Source organism: Bubalus kerabau, chromosome 6 (assembly GCF_029407905.1).
Source record: "Bubalus kerabau isolate K-KA32 ecotype Philippines breed swamp buffalo chromosome 6, PCC_UOA_SB_1v2, whole genome shotgun sequence".
In the NCBI taxonomy this organism is placed as follows: domain Eukaryota; kingdom Metazoa; phylum Chordata; class Mammalia; order Artiodactyla; family Bovidae; genus Bubalus; species Bubalus kerabau.
The window spans coordinates 21,945,504-21,961,900 of record NC_073629.1 but is presented as its reverse complement, the minus strand read 5'-3'; the positions used below and the strand labels follow the sequence as shown (position 1 = coordinate 21,961,900).

At 46.4% G+C, this 16,397-nt stretch overlaps 2 non-coding genes across 2 annotated transcripts; both read right to left on the bottom strand.

The window, feature by feature from the left end:
* Positions 1-1,303: 1,303 nt before the first annotated feature.
* Positions 1,304-1,376, bottom strand: TRNAV-UAC (transfer RNA valine (anticodon UAC)). The gene has a single exon. It is a non-coding gene; the product is annotated as a tRNA-Val (tRNA).
* A 13,495-nt stretch (positions 1,377-14,871) lies between these two features.
* On the bottom strand, positions 14,872-14,944 carry TRNAV-AAC (transfer RNA valine (anticodon AAC)). Its single transcript has one exon. It is a non-coding gene; the product is annotated as a tRNA-Val (tRNA).
* Positions 14,945-16,397: the final 1,453 nt, after the last annotated feature.

Here is a 16,397-nt window from a genome sequence, read left to right as displayed (position 1 = left end):
CCTCCCCCTCGTCGGGTGCTCTGGGTCTCTGGAGTAAAATGCAGATGCTGAGCCCGCGGAGTCCTGCCTTGCGAGGAGGCTTCGCACTGCCCATTTTGTAACTGCTGGGGTGTCCCTGTGAGTAAATGGTTGCCGGTATGAGTTGCCATGTCAGATATTCACATATTACATGGTACCTAAAAACATTTACCCCCATGTTGAAAGGGGAATATAGGTAACTATCATTTCTATAATTATAGGACTTAATCTTCGTTGAAAAAAATTATATGGTATATTTAATTTTCTGTGGCACATAATTTTGAATTATATAAATGGAAATAATTTTTGGAATTAGAGTTTGCTTAAGGGAATCAAAGCAATACAGGAAATTTAGGCAGTTCACTTTCATTCGGATTTTGAATCGAAAATAAATATAAGACTTCTACAACCTACAATAGTATGGTACCAATATTTTACACATTTTTAGAAAATCTGAAAGTCAACATGAAGTAGGTTTTAGACTAAAATTATTAAAGCTGGGTAAGGCGTACCAGGAGTCATCTCTGAGAGTATGATAGGACATTTTCTATGCAATTATATATCAATTATTAGAATTATCTAGAGTGTTAAAAGTATTCAAAATTCATCCTTATTATCAATTTGAAATTTTTTCTTGTACGTAGCATGGAGAGTACTAATTTATCTAAAGCTAAATGTTTTTTATATTCCTGTGTTACATTTCAGCAAATCAGAAAGTTCAAGGGGAATAAAACACCCAACCCACATGGGTTCTATTCCCTGAGATAGAAAAGGTGGTTCACTACCCCACTTTGGAGAGAGGGAGAGTGGAATATGTGTGTTAAGCTGGATGCCTCTGTGCTTGAATTCGGACTGGACCTGGGACTGGGTCAAGGCCAGAACAACACAAGACTAGGCATTATTATCCTGGGACTTAGACCCACCTGACAGCATCCACTCAACAGTCCTGGAAAGCTCTTGAGGATACTCCCCCTCCCTTGGACACGTTTCCCATCTGGTTCTCTATTCCACCAGCCACAGAGAAGGACTTTTCACCTCTGTGTCCTGACAGAACACTTTATGGTCCCTGCAGGACACAGGGAGGCAGGCAAGAGTGAAGGGGGCAGCTGCACTGACCCCATGGGTTTCCAGCAAAGTAGCGGGAAAATCCCATAGAGAGAGGAGCCTGACTGGCTACAGTTCATGGGGTTGAAAAGAGTAGGACATAACTGAGCCAGTGCGGGTCAGGACGAGGTGGTTCCACCAATCAGAAATCTCCGCGATGGGGTTGTGGAGGAGAGCAACCTGTTTCCGCCCGGTTTCGAACCGGGGACCTTTCGCGTGTAAGGCGAACGTGATAACCACTACACTACGGAAACGGGACACCCTCCAATACTTAACACTGTATTCATGAAATCCCCAATGCTGCCACCAGCATCTAGACCACCTAATTTTAACACTCAAACAGGAACCTTGAAGCCCCAAGCTCGCTCAAACGCGGAGAAGCCAGTTCCCGAGAGACCTGCTTTAGAGTTCCTCATCTCCCCTCAAGTGAGGACCCTGGGGCCCCCACAGGCTGCATTCGGGGTCCCGCACCTAACGCAGAGGCCTCAGACCCTTAGCTCCGCACCCGAGCTCAGGGGTGGCCCCAGCCGATTGCCGAACTCTCGGAAGCCCCAGGAGGCGGGGACGGTGGGTGTGTCCGAGGTCAGGAAACTCCGCGGCCCAGCTGTGTGGACGCCGCCCCTCCCACGCTGCGGGCCCGCGCCGCGGTGGCCCTTTTCACAGCGCTGGCGGTCAGTACTCTGGGCTTTCGGGAATGATCGACGCTTCCAATCCCCTGGGACCCGCCCTATCCGCTGCTCTTTTGTGCCTGACTCCTGTGCTCTTGCATGCCAGCTGGCCACTGCACTTTCTGGTGTTCTCCTGGCCAAAGGGAGTCTCTTTGGCGGTCTCTAAAATGCCACCCCACCGTCCTGGGTGGGCTTGAACCACAAACCTTTAGGGTTAACAGCCGACGCTGCAGAGAAGGCAGTACCGGCTTTTCCTGGAGTCTCTGGAGTTGACACTTCTTCCTAGGATAAGACCCCTGCCCCCAGGGAAACGGTGCCACTTCTGTGCCCTCTACCGACCACAGATGCCAGAGCCCCCAGAGATACCAGGAGCCAGGGCTCCAATACTGTGGGCCTGAACGGAAATAGATCCAAGGACGGCCGAACACCTGGGGGATAGGGGGGGGTGGGGGTGGGGGGGTGGGGGGGTGGGAGGGGGGGTGGGGGCGGGGTCCCATGATGGCTCTTCCCAGGTCCTCGCCTGCACCCAACGAATGAGAGTTTGCCCACCCTGGCATAGGCCTCCGGGGCTGTGTTAGGTTTCCTGTGTCCACCAGGCGATTCCCACCAGAGTGGGCTTCCCTGGGGCTCAGACGGTAAGAATCCGCCTGCAATGCAGGACACCCGGGTTCAATCCCTGGTTTGGGACTATGCCCTGGAGGAGGGCGTGCAACCCACGCCAGTATTCTTGCCTAGAGAATCCCATTGGACAAAGAGCCTGGCGGGCCAAGTCCATGGGGTGGCAAAGAGTTGGACAGGACTTAGCGACTAAGCACAGAGGTCGCGGGGATGGTCGTTCTGTGTCCTCACGCCGGCGACAGAGTCGGGCACTCACTGCGATGCTCTAAGACTTGGATGAATACATTGTCGTCTTTAGCCCTTCGTCCCATGAAGACCGTTGAGAAGGGAAATACAGAAAAGTTTTCAAAGTGAACGGTTCTTTTTTAAAAGACTTTATCCCAGTTTTTGGAATCCGCAGCATCCAGTGGGGTGGGCAATGGAAAGGCCCCCGCGGAGCAGCCCCAGCAGGTTGAAGTTCCTGCATCGCAGTCTGGGTAGGCTGCCTTCTGTGAGGTCCGCCTGGCCGCGGGAAAGGGTGAAAACCAAGCTGGGAAGGCTGGTTTGGGAGGAAGGCATGGAGACCTCCCAGGAGGCTTGGGCAGGAATCCTTAGAGCTGAACATTGCTCCACTCCAGGTAGCAGAGTGGGGAAGGAGGGACAGGGCTGGTGCAGGCAAGAATCAAGGAGGCCTAAGGAGAGGGGAGGAAGGAGAGAATAAAAGTGTTTGTGCTTCTACCTTTCCCCCCCTCCCTCCACTTGCCTTCTCTCCTCTTCTTGGTCTTCTTCCCATCCCTACAACTGAGAAATCTTGATACACCCACTTCTGAGAAGAGAGATCCAACTATCTGTGCTCGGGTGCACAATATCCGGGTTGTAAAAATAGTTCTGTCCTTATGTGGCCTTAGACAAATAAAGAAAATTTCTTGTGCCTCCCTTCTTTCTGCTTTAAAATGGGAGGAATGGAAGCATTTCTTGTCAGATGTGCCTGGGTTTAGAAACTACTGGATGAATCATGTTATCAGCTGTGAAATCATGAATATTGTTGTCACTATTCTCAGAATCTTTTGACAAACTCTCAGTTCAGTTCAGTTCAGTGGCTCAGTCCTGTCCGACTCTTTGCGACCCCATGAATCCCAGCTCGCCAGGCCTCCCTGTCCATCACCAACTCCCGGAGTTCACTCAGACTCACGTCCATCGAGACAGTGATGCCATCCAGCCATCTCATCCTCTGTCGTCCCCTTCTCCTCCTGCCCCCAATCCCTCTCAGCATCAGAGTCTTTTCCAATGAGTCAACTCTTCGCATGAGGTGGCCAAAGTACTGGAGTTTCAGCTTTAGCATCATTCCTTCCAAAGAAATCCCAGGGCTGATCTCCTTCAGAATGGACTGGTTGGATCTCCTTGCAGTCCAAGGGACTCTCAATCTAACACCACACTTCAAAAGCATCAATTCTTCAGCGCTCGGCCTTCTTCACAGTCCAACTCTCACATCCATACATGACCACAGGAAAAATCATAGCCTTGACTAGACGAACCTTTCTTGGCAAAGTAATGTCTCTGCTTTTGAATATGCTATCTAGGTTGGTCATAACTTTCCTTCCAAGGAGTAAGCGTCTTTTAATTTCATGGCTGCAGTCACCATCTGTAGTGATTTTGGAGCCACCCAAAATAAAGTCTGTCACTGTTTCCACTGTTTCCCCATCTATTTGCCATGAAGTGATGGGACCGGATGCCATGATCTTCATTTTCTGAATGTTGAGCTTTAAGCCAACTTTTTCACTCTCCTCTTTCACTTTCATCAAGAGGCTTTTTAGTTCCTCTTCACTTTCTGCCCTAAGGGTGGTGTCATCTGCATATCTGAGGTTATTGATATTTCTTCCGGCAATCTTGATTCCAGCTTGTGTTTCTTCCAGTCCAGCGTTTCTCATGATGTACTCTGCATATAAGTTAAATAAGCAGGGTGACAATATACAGCCTTGACAAACTCCTTTTCCTATTTGGAACCAGTCTGTTGTTCCATGTCCAGTTCTAACTGTTGCTTCCTGACCTGTATACAAATTTCTCAAGAGGCAGGTCAGGTGGTCGGGTATTGCCATCTCTTTCAGAATTTTCCACAGTTGATTGTGATGCACACAGTCAAAGGCTTTGGCATAGTCAATAAAGCAGAAATAGATGTTTTTCTGGAACTCTCTTGCCTTTTCCATGATCCAGCAGATGTTGGCAATTTGATCTCTGGTTCCTCTGCCTTTTCTAAAACCAGCTTGAACATTAGGAAGTTCACGGTTCACATATTGCTGAAGCCTGGCTTGGAGAATTCTACCCTTATTTATTTCACCTTGAATTAACTTGATACTTCCAGAAATTTCTGTAAACGGAATCAAGACCAAGGCTCCTGTGATTGCTCTTGCAGTTTGCTCCCTGAGTGTTCTTGAAGTTTGCTCCGATGTAGCTGGACCACCCTTCACTGCCAGTTCTCTGCTTGCAGATGAGGACCGATGTGCAGGCTGGAGGAAATGGGAAGAACACACATCTCCACCCATCCCAGTTCTAACCTCACCTGATTCTGTCCTTGCCCCTTGTGAGAGCCCTGTTCTCCAGGTTTCCTGGCCATTCTGTGATCTCTCAACATACTTTCTATGGATTTCTTTTCTTCCTTTATGAGTCAGAGTCCATTTCTGGTCCTTGAATTCATAAACCTTGGCTTTGTGTTGTTCGTTACCACTCAACAGCTTGATTTTCCAAAAAGAAGATTCATATTCTCACCCTGGAGCTGTGAACTTCCTCCTCATAACAAGAGCCTCCCCTTTGCCTCCTTCCTCCTTGAGTCAACCTCTCTCCAGTCTCTGGAAACAAATATGTCTCAAGGCAACAGTAGCCATCTTTCTGACTCTTTTGACAGGCCAAAAACTAGTGCTATTTTTTCTGTTATGTGTATTTGCTTAGGGAAGAAACACTTTTAGGATACAATGAGTAAAGATTATTAGTCTGAGCCCTGATAGGATTTATACCTCTTATACATGCAAATATTTAATGTAGTGGTATTTTGGGTACATAAGTACCGTCTGTACTGTAAGACAACTTGGATGTGCATCCTCTATGATTCAACAATCAGTGCTCTTGGGTACCTTGATATTTGTACGCCTTTTTTAAAACTGCAATTTCTAGATTTGATATGTTAAGAAATGGAAAAGAAACTGACTTGATCGACCTGACCAAAGAGTCTGTGACTGCCTAAGTGTCAGAGCTGTGCCTCATGTCCTCCTCAACATGTGGTTGATTTTGAGTCACCCCAGGTGAGTTTGGGTCTTCCCTAGTGGCTCAGCAGGTAAGGAATCTGCCTGCAATGCAAGAGACCCAGGTTAAATCCCTGGGTTGGAAAGATCCCCTGGAGAAGGGAATGGCCACCCACTACAGTATTCTAGCCTGGAGAATTTCTTGGACAGAAGAACCTGGCATGCTTCAGTCCATGGGGTCACAAAGTCAGACTAGACTGAGCGAGGTTCACTTCACTTCTAGGTGAGTATAGCTGGTTTGTCGGAGTGTTTGATGTAAATGGTTATTTTTACTTATATTGCAAATCTAACAAATATACACTTGCTGTGAAAAAAACCTCACCCCTCCCAAATCAGAAATATATGAAGAAAAGGAGCATTCTCCTGCCTCCATTCCCACTCCACTGCCGACACACTTTACATGTTACAGATTAGAGGTGGTGGCAGCAGCTTTGGAGGGTAATCTGTACTATGGGAAAACTAAGGGACCCAGGAAATCCCGCCTCCTGCCCGGACAACCATCTGCCCTCTTGAAGCAATGAGAAAAAGTGAAGGCAAGGAGAAGGCAAATAACACTCTTATTTGCAGAAATTTTAGCTCAAGATGGGACATTCTGCTTAACCAGAGCAGAATATGTGGTTGATGATGGAGAGCTAGGGGGCTCTTCCCTGGCACAAAACCCAAAGTGGATTTTACCTCATTTTCTGAGGTGAGAGTGAACTGAGCCTATCAGAGGAGAGGAGCAGAAAGAAAGCAAAGGGAAGAGTGTCAACTGTGTTCAAGTCTTGGGAGTAGGAATGGGACATATGGAGGCTGAAGAAGCAGATACCCTTTCCCTGGCAGTGGAGAGAATGTAGATGCCAAAGAGGTTCCATGGTGTAATGGTGAGGACCCTGGATCCAGCGATCCGAGTTCAAATCTCGTGGAACCTTTCTAATTAGAAAAGTTGTCCCTGTGACTACATGGTGACGTGGAGGGGCTGCGATGTCAATAATAAGCTGGGAATCTCGACAGCTTTAGGTTCTAGGGTTCCAGACCTGAATGAGAAGAACTGTGTTTTATTCAAGTTCTCTATTCTTCCGAATTTTTATTGGCCCTGTCCCAGTTTATTATGATTTTATTCAGAGTTTCTCACTCTTAAGTCTCCATTGGACACGCAAAGCCTCTGTTCGGTCAAGATTCGAACCTTCACTTCTGGAAATCTCGTCCTTTGGTCCCAAGCTCAGATCGAAAGAGGTTGCAGATTTCGACGTCTGAGGAGACCCCAGGTCCCTGACCCAGGGCCGCCCTGCCAGGCTGCTCCGGGGCCGAAGGGAGTCCGGAGCCGAGGGCTGGGTTCCCTTCGTTCTGCCTCGACTCTGCTCCACCGGGAAGACGTCTCACGACGTAAGCAGATGGAAACATTTGTGTCCTCTACTGCTCGGGAGAAAAGTACGGATGAGGCCCGTGATGGACATGAATAGCTAGTTTTCCTTTCGTGGTGCTGAGAAGCATCTCTCTGATCTTTATATTTGAAACTTTCAGCGGTTATAAGGATAGGTATGAGGCCGGCGAAAACATCCGAGGAAGGGCCAAGATCAGGAGAGAACAGAGGATGAGCCAGAAGCAGAAAGGGACTGGAAGAGAGAGGAGCGGGCAGGTACTGCGGCGGGCGGTCGCTAGGTTGGGAAGACCACAGCGCCTCACTGCGAGCAGCTCCCACCCTTTACTGAGGTGTCCAGGGACCCGATTCACCCCAATCGCAAAGCTGCTGGCCTGGCATTTGTTCTGACAAAGTTCCCTTTGCGGGTTCCGTGTGGAGTGGTGAGGTGGGTTGTGTAGATCTGCAGGTGGCCGCTGCCTTGGAGATGAATGGCGGGCGGGGAACTACACAGACACTCCACTTTCAGCTTTGCAGGCCGGTCTGTAGCGTCGGGCTCCGGAAAATCCGAGCGTCAATATTTGCTTAGAGATAAGGAGATATATAGCCAAACAGTCAGTGAAAGTGGTTATCTGCCGGGGACCAGCCCCGGCTGATCCAGGGTATTCGAAGGAGAGACGGCTAGGCGAGGGTCAGGGAATAACTGCTTAATTACACTTTAATTAAGGATACAAAGAGTAATAGAATAAGGATAGCTCAGTGAGGAAATTCAGTGGAGAAAAGTGGCTGAAATAAGGATAGCTCAGTAGGAAAATTCAGTGGAGAAAAGAAGCTGAGTGGCTTGGTTTACGCGGAAAATCAATATAACCCGTGACACCAGGTTAGCTCTGACCACGGAGGCCGCAGGCGCCCTCTCGAATAGCGGAAGGTGCCCCACCTTAGACACCTTCTCGAGTGGGTCTTAGAAGCCCAGGCAAATAAATGGTCGCAGAGGACATCCACGCTCCAGATGGACGCTCAGCCGGAAGTTAAAGGGAAGAATGACATGGGGAGACCAAGTTTCAGTGAACAAGGCCCGCACTTTATTTTCCAAAGTAGTTTTTATACCTTAAGGTATGCATAGAGGATAATGGGGGAAGGGGTAGAGTCATGCAGCAAGCCAGGCTTTCTTCCTGCAAACTTATCATATGCAAAAGTTCAGGTGATTGACATCATCTTCTGGCCCGGAGGCCTGTTAACATTTTAAGAAACTTATCTTTCTCTAAAGGTGATTATTCCAAAGTCAGGCGCCAGCCTTCCAAAAAGCATTGGACAAAGCGGCATTTTACATTTCTATACACCCATTATATCAATCAATACACTGCCAAGGACACAGTAGGTAAGGAGTATGGAGACTTAGCAGCAAACTGGCTCAACAAGTGAAAAAACCCTTCACCAATACAATTTCTAATCAATCTTTTAACTACTCAAAGCAATCTCTGTTTAGACAGTTTAGAACATCTCCTGCCTCTCACAGTTGGGAGGCTCTGAACAATCACATGTGGCCGGAAAAACCTATTCAGGCAGGCTAGAGGATTTCCAAAGGAGTTTGTAGGTTAAACACTGTCACACCCAGGAATTATTAACTGGAGCTGTAAGCTAACTCTCTTTTCAGAGAGAGGTAGTGGGGGACAGCCCCCCGTAAAGTCAGAGGTGTAGGTGAAAGCACAAAGCAGAAAGTAGGCAGACTCTGGTTTTGGGGGTAGATGCTCGAGAATTTCCGGGGGGACTCCTGAGGCTCGATCCCGCCTTTGCGTATGCCGAGCCTCCTTCCTCATGACCTTTGTCATGGGCGGAGTTCCTCACGCTGGCTCTCGGCAGTGATAGAATTCCAGTTGAGCTATTACAGATCCTGAAAGATGATGCTGTGGAAAGTGCTGCACTCAATATGCAATATGCACTCAATATGCAATATGCCGGCTCCCGGCAGTTATCCCTGGAAAAAAGGAACGTGGGAAGGGATCAGGAAACTACTGTTTGGGGGCATGTGTAACATTGTATTACATACACGATATTTTCAAAAGTTCATTGCTTGTATTTTGGATTTAAATTTGTGTGTAGTCATAAGTACAAGTCTTTAAAAATTCTAGGTCTATTGTCATGTGTAGGGGAGTGTTTTCCACTCAAAACCATGATTTTTTTTTTTAAAAGTTCAGCATTCCGGAAGGAAGGAGTTGGACCATTATTGCTCTTTTGTTGAGCTGATCAGATGAGCTGATAAACTCACAGATCCTCCCAGCCCTGGAGATTACTGCAGGTCAAAGAGGACTGCTTTACTCTTCTCTTGCCACCTGAGAAGCTCAGGGGCAGCAGATTCAAATTGCAGGGAGCTGGAGAGGCACAGGTGCACGGTGCACTTGGATGCACGTGGCGACAAAGGTTCTCAGGCAGCCAGTGCCCTCCCAGCCGCTCTGGTTCTGAACCCCAGGGCAGTAACGTCTGGACAAGATGAGACCAGTAGGAGAAGGGCAGCATCTCCTTTAAGTCCTGTACTTTCTGCATCCAACAGTGGTCTTGAAGACACAGTGAAAGAGTGGGACTAGATTAGGGGAAAAGAAGAAATCCTCGGTGATTTCCTCATCTAAACCACTCCTGAGGATGAAGTGAGTATAGGCAGGGACCAGGCCCTCCTGGCACTGGTGAAGGTGGGTGGAGTTGTCCTCAGCAGCTGGAGCCAAAGCAGACATCCTTGGCTAAGTGGCCAGTGAGTAAGCAGGCCTTCTTCTTCCCCAGCTGGGTAGCACTTGAACTTGCAGCATGGGAATGTGTCCCCCTAGGCTTTTGATGGGTTCCAAAGATACAAGAGATAGGTTTCTTTCTTTTTTTATAAATTTTTTCTCCAGGTTTATTGAGATATAATTGACATATAACACTGTGTGAGTTTAGGGTGTGCAGCACGTTGATTGGATACAGTTATATATGGCAAAATGAGTCCCACCAGAGCATTAACTAGCACCTCCATCCCATCACATAATTCTCATTTCTTTTTTGTGATGAGAATATTTATGATCCAGTCTCTTGCATCTTTCAAATACACAAATAATGAAGTGTTTCGACAAAGTTTACACCCAGGTAACTGACATCTTAAGATGTGATAAGAAATCCCAGGCAGTCTAGTGGTTGGAACTTGGTGCTTTCACAGCTGTGGGCCAGGGTTTGTGGACCTAAGACCCCACAGTCTGTGTTCAGCCATGCATGCTCAGTCATATCCAACTCTGTGGGACGCCATGAAATGGTGGGAGCCCACCAGGCTCCTCTCTTCACGGATTTTCCAGGTAAGAACACTGCAGTGGCTTGCATTTCCTACTCCAACAACAGATAGGTTCCTTCTTAATGCACTTATTAAGGTTGGTAGTGGCTGGTGGCCAGATGGCACAGCACGCTTTGTTTGCTGATATGGCAGGCAAACTTTTTCATTCACATTCCTCCCCTCTCTCTTCTGATCTCATTTGTTTGGCTACACCCACTGGAGTCCATTGGCAAGAAAGACCTGGAAATGCTGGTTGCCAGGGTCAGCCTCAAGCACACAGATCAGGGGTGAAAGGTAGACAGGAAACCAGGAAGGGCAGAGAATATTTAGCCCAAGTGTAATGAGCCCAACATCTGGGGGCCTCCTTTTAGTCCCGGTGCCACTATTTACTTTCCCTCTGACCTTGGGTCAACTCCAATTTGCTTGGCCAATTTTGCAAGTGTCATATAAAAGAAATAATAAGTACTTCATAAAGCTATTTGTAGATTAAATGAGATAATTAAATAATACAGCTGGTAGAGCATGTGGCTAATATTAAGGATGTTCTTGTAGGAAACAATCGAAGAGAAGCTGGTACTTCAGTCTTTTGTAACATTTGAATACATTTTTTAAACATTTCAATAAATTTTGTCTTTATGAATTTATTCATAATTTGTGAATGAATTCACATTCACAAAATAAATTTGTGAATTTATAAAAAGTTTTAAATGGAATTTATAAATCACATCCCCACAAAAGGAACTTGCTAATATCAGCTTTGTTCATAATGGTTTCCAAATTGAAAACCATTCAAATGTTCATCACGAAGTGAATAGATATAATGGTGATATATTCACTCAAAGGAATACTACTCTTCAATAAAAGGAAACAAATTCCTGATACATGGCAACAGTATGGATTAAAACATTACCCTGAGTGATGAAAAGAGTATATACTCTGTGGATCCACTTATGCAAATTGCTAGATGAGGCAACCTAATCCCTAATGAAAAGAACTAGATCATTGAGTACCTGGGACAGATCGACAGGGCGTGGCAGGGGGATTGTCAGCAAAGGGGCTCAAGAGGATATTTTGGAGTGCTGGAAATGTTCTTGAACATGGTAGTGGTTCCATGGGCATGTTCAGTTGTCAAAAGTCATCAAACTTGAAATGGATAGACTGTATTATTTTTAAATTAATTCTTAAGAAATTTGATTTTGAAAAAGTAATGAGAAGAATCATTCCAAATTTTAATAACTTAATTCAATTATAATCATTATTATTAGCATTAGAGGGTTCTTTTAGAAATGTATATCTCTTAAGGTAAACAATTTGATTGAAAGCTCAACAGTTTCTTCATTTTTGTATTTTTTTCATTAAATTTATGCACTATTAAATTGAAATACTTGAAAATAGGAATAGAACCCATAAGAGCTCAATCATATAAAAGCATATTTATATATATTCTTCTCTCTGTTGATATACCTAAATGACTCCAGCAGCATTTACCTACATTAACAGAAGTTACTTTTGAATTTAAGATGTTTCAAAATTTTACATATTTGTATTTTGTGCATTATTTGAAATTTGAAAAATAAACCTATATACTTCAGGGGCTTCCCAGGTGATACTAATGCTAAAGAACCCACCTGCCAATGCAAGAGACACAAGAGATGTGGGGTCTATCCCTGGTTCAGGAAGATTCCCTGGAGGAGGGCATAGCTACCCACTCCATATTCAGGCCTGGAATCCTCTCATGGTCAGAGGAGCCGGGCAGGCTACAGTCACTGGGGTCCAAAAGAGTCAGACAGGACTGAAATGACTTAGCATGAACCCATGCACCTTTTGCTACAACTTAGGATAATTTAAAAACAGATTTGAAGGAAAACATGCAAAGATGATAACAGTAGTCCCTTCCAGGAGGTGGGACTATAGATGACTGCTTATTTCCTTCTTTAGATATATTTAATATTTGTAATTAAAAAAATGAATGACCTGGAAGTGAAAGAACAGAAGAGCTGTGGAAGAGGTATTAGAAAGGTGAGAGGAAAGGATAAAAGGGAGGAAAAATCTAGTTCTTGCAGAAGGTGTGTTTAAGTTGGGGATTCAAGGGGAACAGCTCTTGGAATAAGAAAGGTGTTTGGGAGGCAAGTGGTTCATGAGAATATTGCAGACAATTTTATTCATATTATGTGAATCCTGCTTGGTGTTTTGTGAAAGAAATATACAGTCTTAAATTTCTTGCCAAACATTTTTACCATTTGTGTTCCTCTTTGATGGGTACCATATCCTGTGGAGCCAGGCAGGCTTCCAGTTCAAAATGCTGGTTTCAGATTCCCACTCACTGATGAGTGACTAGACAAGTTACTTAACCTTCCATATCTGAGGTTTCTCATATGTGAAATGAGGATGATGATACGATAGAAGCCTGTTGAAAGGATAAAGTGAGGACACCCATGTAAAACTTGTAGACAGTGCCTCAGCACATGGCACTTTGCATGTCACCACTGAGTGTAAGGTGTTGCATTTTGGCACTGCACTGCATAAAGTCTGGGTGTGGCTTTAAGTTCCTGATGCCTTACAGTGGCAGTGGTAGCCTCCTGGGCTGGTGGGATCTGCCAGTTTACTAGTTCATCTGATCAGCTCATCAAAGAACAGTAGTCCAATTCCTTGCTTCAAATATCCCCCAATAAAAAAAATTAAGGTTTTAAGTGGAAAACCTTCTTATACATGACACAAGACCCAGAATTTTAGATAAGATATATATTTATTTATGACTATGTAAAAATTTAAAGTTAAAATATAAGCAATGCTCCTTACTATGTATATATGTTTGTATACACACACACACCCACACACACACCCACATGCGAATGATTCCGAGTTACATATACCCCAAAGAGTACTCCACTGGCCCCAGTCAGGTTCCCACTCCCACTCCCCCACCAACATAACCACTTTCACTGACTGCTTGGCTATTGATCTCCTTATCTCTAAATAAACACTGATATCAGCACTCAGATTTTCCAGTTTCCCACCCAGACCCTGAAGACCAGCCTGCAAATGGAAAAGTGAATTTCTGTGTTTCCTTGCCCACCAGTCATCCCCAAGGTAGCCCATAGGTCTTGCATTCACCTGCAAACCCACACTGCCCACCTTGCCCTTCCTCATGGAACCGGCAAAGGAAAATGCCAGAACAAATGCCAGGCCAGCAGCTTTGCAATTTGGGGTGAACCGGATTCCTGAACACCTCAGTAAAGGGTGGGCACGGCTCCTGAATGAGGCGCTGTGATGCCCCAACCCAGCGACGGCTCCCACCGCGGTACCAGCCTGCTCCTCTCCCTTCCAGTCCCTTTCTCTCTTCTGGCTCTCTTCTGGCTCATTCTCTGTTCTCTCCTGGTCTTGTCCTTCCTCGGATGTTTTCGCCGGCCTCACACCTTTCTTTTCTCTAAGTCCAAAGACAGGTAAAGCCTTTAACTGTGTGGATCACGACAAACTGGTCTCTTGCCAGCTGCAGCCACACGGACCACACGCACTAAACCGCTGCCCAGATGCACAAATGGTCGGATGAAGGGATAGCAAACACCAAGAGCCAGCAGCTTCCTTCGGGGGCCCCTCGGCTCAAGCTCGGGCGTCTCTTGGGCGCAATGCGCGGCGGGGGCGCTCAGGTGACCTTCTGCCCTAGGAACATCTCGGCTTCCCGACGGGAACGAACAGGCTGCGTGGACTCCATCTCTCCCGCTGTCTGGAGAAACGCCGTGCTAGGGACACACTATTAGGCGGAAACTGCATGCTGCGAAACCCAGGTGGCTCTGCCTAGGTCCCTAAGTATGCTTGCTTTCGGTGGGAGGGAGGAATAAACTTGTCTCAGGTCTCTGTGGCACAATCGGTTAGCGCTCTGGGCTGTTAACCGAAAGGCTGGTGGTTCGAGCCCACCCAGGGGGTTGTTTCACTCTTTTAAAATGTAAATGATGTACGATTGCTTCTAGTCTGGGCATCCTCTCCCAAGCTCCACTACTACCCTACTCCACTGTGTCTTGTATACACACACACGGAAGGACGTACGACCAGATAGTACCTGATCCTCAGAGAGGATCTCTGCAGGAAAACAGGTTGACTGGGAATCCTAGAATTCATGAAAGAGTAGGTTTATCATCATCATCCTGTAAACTCCTTTTACCAATGAAGTTTCTTCCACTGTCTATTTAACTTTTTCCATATATTTTCCGAATAATTTTGTTCTTTTCTTTTCCTCCGTTTTTCATTCATTGAATCATAGAAAAAGCAAGAGAATTCCAGAAAGACATCTATTTCTGCCTCATTGACTCCGCTAAAGCCTTTGTTTGGATCACAACAAATTGTGGAAAATTCTTCAAGAGATGGGAATACCAGACCACCTAACCTGCCTCCTGAAAAATCTGTATGCAGGTCAAGGAGAGTTCAAACCAGTCAGGAAAGGAAATCAACACTGAATATTCACTGGAAAGACTGACGGTGAAGCTGAAGTTCCAAGCCTCACTCCACGCGGCAGGCCTTCATTTTGTGTTTAAAATATGAATCTAAAAGCTTGCGGGAAAGTGGAGTTGTTTCCGCCCGGTTTCGAACCGGGGACCTTTCGCGTGTTAAGCGAACGTGATAACCACTACACTACGGAAACCACACGGCCGCTTTTGTCTAGTGACATATCCAAGAACTGCATGTTTGAACACATCTGACCTTCAAATTTTCAAATGAAGAGGATTCTGGAAACACAGGCAATCCGTCAAGTAAGGATCTGCAGTTCCTGAAAGGAGCTGATTTAGGGTTCCACGCTTCTCCAGGAGCGAGGTCCCTGTGTGCCAGCTTTGCGCCCAAGCGCAGAGGTCGCCCCCGCTGAGACCTCAGTTTTCAGGAGCCCTAGCAGCCAGGGGAGTTAGGTGAGTCTGATTCCCAGGCGGCCCGACGTCCTGCAAAGTGGACGCAGCCCTTTCAGGCTGCGAATGCGCGCTTTGCAGTCCCTTTTCATGGCGCCAGCGGGCAGCGAGCTCGATGCTTTAAATTCCACTCGTGAAACGAATGACATGCCCTCTCCTCTGACCTGCCCTCCCCTCTGCTCCGATGCGCCTGACCCGCGCTCTCTCACAGCCCCATCACAGCACTTCTATGGTGCCGTCGGGCACTGGGCGGGGATGGGGGCAGGGGTTCCTCAGGATCTAATATAACTGAGATAACGCAAGACTTGCATCACATTTTCACGTTTAGCAGGAAGTGCAGCAAAGGCTGAGGCTCAGGTCATTTGTTGAATTCGTTTGCCGACCTGGCCCCGCATAAAGCCGCGGAGGAGCCAGGCGCAGTCCACGCAGATCTGACGGTCTTCATTCCTTTCTCATCAAACTTGAGATTATTCTTGAAGGACAGCTTTGCTTTACATTTTACAATGTCTGAAAAGTCTTTTGTTTGCCTTTTTTCCAGTTTGAATTTTCCAGTTCAACATTTCATGGAGAGTGAATTTTAACAGAGAGGTAAAGGCGGTTTTCTCAGAAAGCAGGTGTCTTGAAGAGCTTTCTTGTTCACCTCACAGCAGGCAGAATTTCTTTTCGCTGAAAGACTTTAATGCCATGTTGTCTGTGTGTTTGTCTGTCTCTGGTTTCCTTTAGAAATAAAGCTTCTGAAGTTTAGGGATGCATATGCCGTTTTTTTCCAGCAGTGGCTTTTCTCCTTTTCTTAGTGCGGCGGTCACTGCGTTTCTTTCCCGTCTGAGGTTCAGGGGCTCAAACCCCAGGAAGGCGCACCCAGGATGCGCACCAGCCCCCAGGGCCGCGGGGCTCCAGCTGATTCCGCGTGGATTCCGAGTGCGTCTGGAGGTCTGAGTCCCCAAAGAGGCGGACTTGAAAATGGCTTTAGATCAGGACGTTTTGAGAGGGTAACAGGCAGGAAGGCCAGGGGTCTCCAAACGGAGGAAATAGCCTGCAAGTGTCAGACATTTTTCTCTCTCTTAAGCGGCAGGAGGAAACAAACTAGCGATATTTTTTCCTTCTCTATACAAATTTAAAAGGAGGTTTCTCTTAAAATACTGTGTTGCCATAATGACACCTGGTTTCACCTGAAGTTAAGCAATGCCTTTTTCTTAT